Source organism: Hibiscus syriacus, unplaced genomic scaffold, assembly GCF_006381635.1.
Source record: "Hibiscus syriacus cultivar Baekdansim isolate YM2019G1 unplaced genomic scaffold, ASM638163v2 tig00021875_pilon, whole genome shotgun sequence".
NCBI classification, from domain to species: Eukaryota; Viridiplantae; Streptophyta; class Magnoliopsida; order Malvales; family Malvaceae; genus Hibiscus; species Hibiscus syriacus.
The window spans coordinates 1-10,284 of NW_024062516.1; the positions used below are offsets into that span (position 1 = coordinate 1).

A 10,284-nucleotide genomic window follows, 5' to 3' on the forward strand; every position below is an offset into this window, starting at 1 on the left:
TTCAACCCAGTTTCTTATTGGCTTGATGTCAAACCCAGGTTTGGTCTGCAATGTTGCACTCGTTGGACACTTGCAACATGGGAAAGGGTTTATGGATATGTTGGTTGAGCAAACCCACCATATGAAAATGTTTGATGAAAATAGTGAGAAGCACATGAGATACACTGATACTAGAATCGATGAGCAAGAAAGAAGGATATCTATTAAGGCAATCCCAATGTCTCTTGTTCTTGAGGACAGTAGCTTGAAATCCTATCTCTGTAACATCATGGACACTCCTGGTCATGTGAATTTTTCGGATGAAATGACTGCTGCTCTTAGGCTTGCGGACGGTGCTGTGTTGATTGTTGATGCTGCCAAAGGAGTGATGGTAAGCATATCTTTTCATACTATTATAGTTACCGTCCTTTTATTTTAGCCTTCTGGTTATGCCTATGCTCGAGAGCGGCCTGATTTATTCATGGAAGTAGTAAATGTTGTATAAAACTTCAGAGGAAAGCGTCATAGTAAAATATGAACTCTAAAGAAAATGATATCCCTGCAATCCTAGTCAACTCTCTTTCAAATTCATTGCTTACCAATATTGACTTTGAGGTTTCATGATAGCTTCACTTTTAGAATTTACGAACAATATAAGGTTGTGGCAAATGATACTTGTTTATTGTTGTAAACAGGTAAATACTGAGAGGGCTATATGCCATGCAATACAGGAACGCATACCCATTGTAGTTGTTATAAACAAGGTGAACACTTTTCACCTTTATGCTTTATTTTAAGTTATATTATATATTTTAAGCTTTTGGAAAACACCTCTTGCTTGTGCTCGTATTTTTATTTTTGAAGGTTGACCGGCTGATAACAGAACTTAAGTGCCCCTAAGGACGCCTATCATAAACTAAGGCATACCCTGGAAGTAATTAATAGCCACATATCTGCAGCCTCTAAAACCGCTGGTAATGTTCCGGTTATTGATCCTGCTGCTGGAAATGTTTTTTTGCTAGTGGAAGTGCAGGATGGTCCTTCACTTTGCAGTCATTTGCAAAATTTTATGTCAAACCCATGGAATTCCATTTGATGCTGAGAAGTTTGCATCACGTCTTTGGGGTGATATTTTTATCATCTGATACAAGGACTTTTAAAAGGTAATCCCCTACTGGTGGAGGAGAACGATCATTTGTTGAATTTTGCTTGAACCCCTATATAAGATATAGCCAGGTGACCGTGAACATAGGAAGAGCGTAGAGTCTACTCTAGCAGAGTTGTCACTCTTAACAATGCTGCTTACAAGTTAAACATTAGGCCTTTGCTAAGGCTGGCTTGCAGCACAGTTTCGGTTCAGCGTCAGGCTTCACTGATATGCTGGTTCAGCACACACCGTCTCCAAAGGATGCCGCAGCTAAAAAGGTTGATCACACATACACGGGACCTAAACATTCTACGATTTACAAGGCCATGGTAGAATGTGATCCATCTGGTCCCCTCATAGTTAATGTGACCAAACTATATCCTAAGTCCAATTGCAGCGTTTTGATGCTTTTGGTAGGGTTTACAGTCGTAGAATTCAAACAGGGCAGACTTTGAGAGTACTGGGCGAAGGCTATTCACCAGATGACGAGGAGGACATGGCAATAAAAGAAGTAACCAAATTATGGATCTACCAAGCTCAATACAGAATACTTATAAGCGGTGCTTCTCCTGGCTCTTGGGTTCTCATTGAAGGTGTTGATGCTTCAATTATGAAAATAACCACCCTCTGTAATTTGGATCTTGATGAAGATGCATACATTTTCCGGCCTTTACAGTTTAATACTCTTCCTGTTGTAAAAACAGCTACCGAGCCTTAAAATCCCAGTGAGTTGCCCAAAATGGTCGAGGGTCTTCGGAAAATCAGCAAAAGCTATCCTCTAGCTATTACTAAAGTTGAGGAATCTGGTGAGCACACTATATTAGGTACCGGAGAGTTATACTTGGATTCAATTATGAAGGACCTTAGGGAGCTCTATTTTGAGGTGGAAGTCAAGGTATCTAACTCCATGTTATGACCCTAGGAGATTAGAGAAGAAAATTAGATGAAGAATGGACAGAATTGAGATTAAAGAAGAGAAGAAAAGGGATTCAAGAAAGCTGAGAATTCATTCATTCATTTCATAAGCCTCCCATGCTCTACAAGCAGGTAATTTATTTAGTTACACTAGTAGTACTGCGAATCTAGCTATGCCAGCTGACATTTACAATAACAGACTCATAACAGAATGGTTTGTTTCATTTCTTCTTTTCAGCAGGTATTGGCCAACTGGTCTGGCCCTTTCCAGCGTTACTTGAGTCTTCCCAACCTGCTCCAGCTCTTCGGGTAATATCCTCACCTGACCATTACATGTTTAATTCCCAATTCGCATTTCTCAATCCCTAATTCATTTTCTGAATCCCCAATGTCCTTCGTGCTTGTGCTTCCTCCTCTCTCCCAACCGTGACAATTCCTCCCCCTTTAGACGATCCTTGTCCCAAGGATCAAAGTATCGAATTTGTGATAGCAAGACCACAAAATCCTTCCAAGTTGCAAAAGAAGGAAGTCCACCCAACTAATTAGCCATTGCTTGTAACCAACAACCCAATATCACATGGATAAAATGATCTCTAGGATGCACCCTCGAAACATGTCCCAATCTCATCAATTCAACATTGACTAAAATCACTTGTGCAGTCCATTTAGGCAACTTATTCGCATTGTTCTTTAACTCAGTAGCCAAAACGCACCCCTTTGAGTCTCCAACTTCTGCCTCCAATTAACACCAAAGTACTTGGGATCAAACTCATTAAGTGCATTCAAAGTAAGGAAAGACTTCTGGTTATTAACATCAACAACACTCTGAATCTCACATCGAGCATCTAACTGCATATCATTATCAAACTTCCACCTTCTATACCTATAAGCAACAGAAGCCACTTCGTCGTCTTCATTGACAAACGGATTTAGCTCATCGAAACTAACCTTATTGCCATGCCTAACTAAAACCTGCTGTGAAAACTTCTGATTTATATCATTTTTCTCTTCTGCAAGTTGGGACAAATCATCCTTTGCAATAGCCAATGAGTCTTCAAGTAATTTCATAGTTGTTGGGTCTGTTAACTTGCCAACCAGGATGCTAGCCTCGTCCTTTACTTCCCTCAACTCTCGTTCAATCTGTGTCTTGGTAGACTGACAATAATCAATTGTTGCTTGGGCCTCTGCTAGCTTTCCAGCCATGGTGCTAGCCTTCTCTTTTACTTCCCTCAACTCTTGTACGACATTCCTCAGACAACCCACCTCAGCAGTGTCCTCAAGCCGATTCTCAAATTGAAAAAAAATTACAGTAAGGAATTCATTACTATTAATCCTGATGTCCTCTACATGAAGAGTTTCCCAATTTTGAGCTGTCATAGCCTTGTACTGAAATGGAACAATAAAGAGCTTGCAATAATTTCCCAAGCAATGACCTGTTACCTCAATCCTTTGTTTTGGCCGGAAACCACATTGGGGAAGCACGATTCAGTTATGCATAGCTTAGGAGGCCTACCTGTCTCTTCGAGAGATGTTGAATAAAATAGGCCACTGAAACTATATAGGATACTGAAATCTACAATATGAAGGAAACTTGCGTTCCCAACCATGTGGTAAATCATTTTGTCTCCATACATAATTGGTAGCTTCTTAAACTGATAAGCACTAAGGTATCCTTTGTAAGACTTCAACATATCAGCAACCGTTGTCTTCTCGGAAACTAGATATGCATAAAAATTTTGTATTACAGTTTCACTACCATCCAAGCATGCCTCAAGATCATTCGCAAATACTTGAGCCAACCTCTGAGTTCCATTACCGAGAGAAGTAGAGTTATATTTAGTCTGCTTTAGTATGTTATATACATAAGAACCAGTCTCGCTATGTGTAGTATAGCAGCTTATAAACCCTCACATATGTATAGCCTGAAGGAATTCATTTTGTATATAACCCACCATTTTGTAGCGAGCAGAACAATTGTTGTTCTACAGAATAAACTAATTTCTCTTTTAGGCACACTCAAACTCCTATCAATTTGAACCATCTTCCATCTCATCAACAAAAGTCGAAACAAAAAAGGATCAAAGATTTTAACATGTTTGTTGACATCCCTAAACATTTTGGAACAATTTTCTCTAAACGCGGATGGAACTAGATAGTTGGCATTATTTGAGTTACCCATAGAAAAATCAACTATGGAGGACGTAAAAGTAGCAATTTGAACTGATATAGGCAAACCTGTCTTCTCAAACAGTGGAAAAACTATTAAGTGTTGCTTCACATGGCATTTATGCTGCAGGAGCTCAACAGCAAGAACATCCGAAGGGGCAGTTGCCAAAGTTGTCTGCTGGAAGCTCTATCAAGACTAAATGTATCCAAAACATCAGTAATTTCTTCTGTTTTAGGAAGATTAACACCAAACAACGGACGCTTTCCACTTAGTTTAGATAGTAGCCATTCCTGTCTTTGTTCTTCAGACCACTCACGGTAGAGACTGATTTCCAAGTGTTGGGTAATGGCTTCCAACACATTTGTATGGCGGTTAGACTCTTGACGATTGTTAAGTCTAACAAGTGACAGCCCAAAAGTTGAAACTTGCCTTAAGAAATCAAGAAGACTTCCATTAGCAATTGACTCACCACAAGAGCAAAGTGATCTATAATATAGTTCAAGAGGTTCCAGAAACTGCTCAATGTTGGTGAAAATTTCTTCATCGGAAATGTCAGAGATACCATGAGATAACATTTGGCGAAACCTTTCACTTGTCTGATACAACTTATCCCTAACATCACCAAGAATAACACAGTAGGGTTCATTTGGAGGAACTTGTTTGCAGAACTGTTGATGTTCCCCGAGATCAGTTTGATAGATCGAACGAGACTGGTGTTCTGATGCAGCCTTGAATCAACCTTCATGGTACTAGTGATTGATGACATTCCATCAATTACTTTTGTTCGCATTTTATCAAACACTTGATACCCTTCATTTGTGCCTTCGATTGCCACAGGTAACGACTCCGTTTCAGGGCTGTTTTGGTCTTGCTCCATCGTCTTTCCTGTCAATACTCTTAGGATCTGTTCGAAATAACCCTTATTCTTTGCAATCCTTGTCTCCAGGTACTGCTGATCTTGCTTCACCAGCTTTGATAAGTCATCAATCTGGTTTTGAATTGCAGAAATTGTAGAGGATTCAGCCATTGCTTTGCCAGGAGTGGTGGCTCTGATTACCAATTGTTATGACCCTAGGAGATTAGAGAAGAAAATTAGACGAAGAATGGACAGAATTGAGATTAAAGAAGAGAAGAAAAGGGATTCAAGAAAGCTGAGAATTCATTCATTCATTCATAAGCCTCCATGCTCTACAAGCAGGTAATTTATTTAGTTACACTTGTAGTACTGCGAATCTAGCTATGCCAGCTGGCATTTACAATAACAGACTCATAACAGAATGGTTTTGTTTCATTTCTTCTTTCAGCAGGTATTGGCCAACTGGTCTGGCCCTTTCCAGCGTTACTTGAGTCTTCTCAACCTGCTCAGCTCTTGGGTAATATCCTCACCTGACCATTACATGTTTTAATTCCCAATTCGCATTTCTCAATCCCTAAATCATTTTCTGAATCCCCAATGTCCTTCGCTGCTTCGTGCTTCTCCTCCTCTCTCCCAACCGTGACACTCCATTTCCTATTTTAGTTCTATATATCTTTCTGAAACTTATTTATTTGTTATATGGGCTTTGCTTGACTTTATTTTGTGTGTTTTCACTTCTTCTGCTTCTCCTAAAATATAGGTGGCAGACCCTGTTGTTTCATTCTGCGAAACAGTGGTGAAGTCTTCATCTATGAAATGCTTTGCCGAAACACCAACAAAAAAATAAAATAACCATGGTAAAATGCCTTCAATTTTTTTAATCTAGATGCTTTTAGTAATAGTTACTAGTAGTACTTGCCTTAAGGCTGTATGATCATATACCTTTCCATGATTTTAAAGATTGCTGAGCCTTTGGAGAGAGGTCTTACTGAGGACATTGAGAATGGAGTTGTAAGTGTCGACTGGAGTGGGAAGCAACTTGGTGACTTTTTCAAGACAAAATATGACTGGGATTTGCTTGCTGCACGTTCCATCTGGGCATTTGGCCCTGATAAGCAGGTAACAAAGTGCAATTGTTTTTTTTGACCTTTTTCTAACTTAATCCCTGATTGGGTTGATTCTATCTCTCTTTGCTGTAATTTGTAAAGAGCTGAAAAAATTTGAGCCTAAGAATTTGCTTCTCTGGTTAACCTCTGCTGTTTTCGATCTTGTTTTTCAGGGACCTAACATTTTATTGGATGATACACTCCCTACCGAGGTTGACAAGGCATTGCTGGGATCTGTCAGGGATTCTATTGTCCAAGGGTAAAATTATCTCTTCTTTCCTGATCTTCTACGTAGCTAACCTGCTGCTGTGGTTAAGGATTTCGTGTTTTGCTGGGCATATTTCAGTGGGGTGCTAGAGAAGGACCTCTCTGTGATGAACCAATTAGAAATGTGACGTTCAAAATAGTGGATGCAAGGATTGCATCTGAACCATTGCATCGAGGATCTGGACAGATCATCCCCTTAGATCAACGGGTGGCCTATTCAGCTTTACTTACGGCAACTCCACGACTTATGGAACCTGTATATTATGTGGAGGTATGTTCAATGTTCAATGATATTCCCACTGGCACAATATCTATTTAAAGAGAAGCCAATGAGACAACGTTGCAAATCAAGGTACACAGGATGCTGTAGCTTATTCTCCAATGATAAAACAATAAACACCATAATGTAATTGCCTTGGCATATGAAAGATGAAAATAGTTCTGAAATTTCTGTAAAATCTTGCCCTGATTGCTATGTCTTTTGGCCAAATGGTATCCTCTTCCTGTTAGGATTAGGAAAAGGCTATGCAAAGGTTCCAATCCTACCCGGAAGCAAGCCTCTATTTTGGCCAATAAAGTGTCTTTCCGATCATATGCAACCGCCTCAAATGACAAACTTGTTTATTTTGCCTATTGTGATTGTGTTTCAAATAAAAACACCAATTGACTGTGTTTCTGCTATCTACACGGTGTTGTCTCGTAGACTTGGCCATGTTACAGCTGATGTTCCACAACCAGGAACCCCAGCCTATATTTTGAAGGTTTGGAAGCTAACCCTAAGTTCCTTAAGAACTATTTGCATGCCTGTTGGTTTTGTTTTTTAATGTGAGCGATGCAGGTAGTTGTGAAGATATGTATTGCATAGTTCGCTTGCCTAATTTTGTTGACCATTCATGCAATTGCCTAATAGCTTACTACTTACCTCATCTATATACATGCTTACGAATTCATCTGATATTCTGATTCCCCTTTCCATTTAGGCATTGTTGCCTGAGATAGACTCATTTGGATTTTGAGACAGACCTAAGGTACCACACACAAGGTCAAGCTTTTTGTCTCGGTATTCGACCACTGGGCCATAGTTCCCGGAGATCCCTTGGACAAGAGCATAGTTCTGTGGCCTCTCGAACCTGCACCAATACAGCATCTCGCTCGAGAGTTCATGATGAAGACAAGGCGCAGAAAGGTATTCCTACTTCAGCCGTGCTGACATTCCATCTGTAAAATGGACAAAAATCTTATAAAAAAGAAACAAATCGAAGCACAGTTGAGTGAATTTCTGTTAACTTTCCAGGGAATGAGTGAAGATGTGAGCATAAACAAGTTCTTTGATGAGGCTATGGTGGTGGAGCTGGCTCAGCAGGCTGCCGATCTTCATCAGCAGATGATATAACCGGATACTGTGCATGTTTGTCGTGTTTCTCGGATTTTGGGGATGAGAATAGGGTAGTTAATTAGTTGGGTTGTCATTTGTGGAAGTGTTCTAACTTGTAAAGAGAATAGGAAAAATACATGTCAGCCTTATCTATCATACATACATGTATTATGTTTCTTGCTTATTTTAACCAAAAATTGAGAAATTATCCTTTAAAGTGTTCCAACACAATGATTAAAGTTCAAGTATATCACAAGTAATTTACATTTTAATCACTGAATTTAACTTCAATTTTCATTTAGATCACAACCTTCAATATAATCATATTACATCATTAGCATTGTTTTTTGGTTCAAGTGTTAATTTATTTCCCTATTGACAAACTTATTGGATGATAAAAAATTAGATGAAATTGTCAATATTTTTCATGACCAAACTGATAAAATGGCATTCTTAAATAAGCCTTAAAAACAACACTAGTGAAACTTATTGTCCATGGCAGCCCTCTAATACTCTCATTGAAACCAAATTGAGCTCCATACAAGTTCCCAGACCCCAAACACATTCTTCAGCCCCAAAATAACTTGTAAAAGATCAACTTCATTTTGATATGATACAGAAACTTTAGCTTGTAATTTCCACTTAGCTTTTAGGATATCGAACCCTCTTATCTCTCTTTTCTCCATTGCTCACTGGGTTACGTTTCCCTCTCAAACTGGTCTCTCTCTCCAAATTCCCATTTCTCTCCCTCCCCTACAACTTTATACTATACTGTGTGAGACAGGTCCTCAGCCAATGGAATAAGAATAAAACAGAAGAAAATTGAAATCCAATAAATACTGAGAAGAGTTCTCCTTCGCTTCGAGATACGAAACAATTACCATATTCATTCAAAAACCTTTTAAAACAGACTTTAGGTGCATTCCTAAACTTTCATTACCTGGATAGGAGTCCCAGTGAGACACCAGTGACGATCAGCAACTAAGCAGAGGCAGCCATGGAAATTTTATTTTTAGAAGACTTTATGGTACGTGCTTCATCAAGAACAATCCTGAACCAACGCACTGAGTGCAGTCCTCCATTATCTTCGGAGTTCTGGCAATACAAGAAAAGTCGGCTTTTATTTGCGTAGAAGTGCAGTAATTTTATGTTTTAACTGTTGAAAATTTAATATGCATGCACCGAAAGCAGCATGCAAATGTTGAAAAAAAAAATTTATCTCCATCGAATTGTGTAGTAAAAAAGAGCTTGATTTTGCTGAATTTTGAAAATGGTAAACCTTAATTTTAGTCATTGTAATTTAGGGTATTTATAAATTAGTCCTTAAAGTTTCAACTATAAATACCCTAGCTCATTTAGCTTCAAAACCATCCCAAAGCATTCTAGCTTTCTTCCAATACTAGAGAATTTAGAGAGTTTCTTGAGAGTTGTTTTCTCCTTTTTATCAAGAGAGAATTATCATTGTTTTCTCCTTGGTAGATCGAGAGAAGTTGTAATTCCTATTTTCTCATAGTGAAATTCTTCTACCGTTGCCCGTGGTTTTTACCCTATATTATTTAGGGGGTTTTCATGTAAATTTTATGTCTCTTTTATCTTCATTTTTATTTTTTCAAATTATCAGTTGTGATTTTGCTCTATCCGATAGCCGTCTTCCGCAATAATTGGTATCAGAGCTAGATTAGAGTGTGTAATATTTGCTTATTGTCTTTGTAGTTGCCACCAAAAGGTGGATCCTCCAACATAAGAAAGTAAGAAGGTATTACTCATTCTTTGAAGGTTCCAGAGAACTATTCACGATAGTGAAATAGTGGGAGCTATCCGTAAAAGAAGCTATGGCAATGAAATTTGATATTGAAAAATTCAATGAGAGAAATTTCTCATTATAGAAATTGAAGATGAAAGTTATCCTAAGGAAAGACGGTTGTCTAGCAGCTATTAGTGAAAGGCTAGTGGATTTCACATATGACAACAAATGGATCGAAATGGACATGAATGCTATGGCAAACTTCCATATAGCATTAGCAGATGAAGTATTATCAAGCATCGAGGAGAAGAAGACACGAAGGAGATATGAGATCATCTCATCAAATTGTATGAGGCCACATCGTTGCACAATAAAATTTTCCTTAAGAGGAAATTGTACACTCTCCGGATGTCAGAATCTACTTCAGTGACGGAGCACTTAAATACACTGAACACTTTATTTTCTCAGCTTACATCCTTAAGCTGTAAAATAGGAGAACAAGAACGTGTTGAACTTCTACTTCAAAGTCTATCGGATTCGTATGATCAACTCATCATCAACTTGAAAAACAGTAATGTCACCAGTCTAGTCTTCGATGACGTTGCAGCTGCTGTTCTACAAGAAGAAAATCGGCGCAAGAACAAAGAAGACAGACAAGTAAATCTGCAACAAGCAGATGCGTTGACAACGATGAGAGGGAGATCAACATAACGTGGCCAAAGCAGCAA

The 10,284-nt window shown here is 38.7% G+C and overlaps 1 pseudogene; it reads left to right on the plus strand.

Moving 5' to 3' along the window:
• Positions 1-4: 4 nt before the first annotated feature.
• Positions 5-8,009, plus strand: LOC120210016 (annotated as a pseudogene).
• The last annotated feature ends 2,275 nt before the right edge of the window (positions 8,010-10,284 follow it).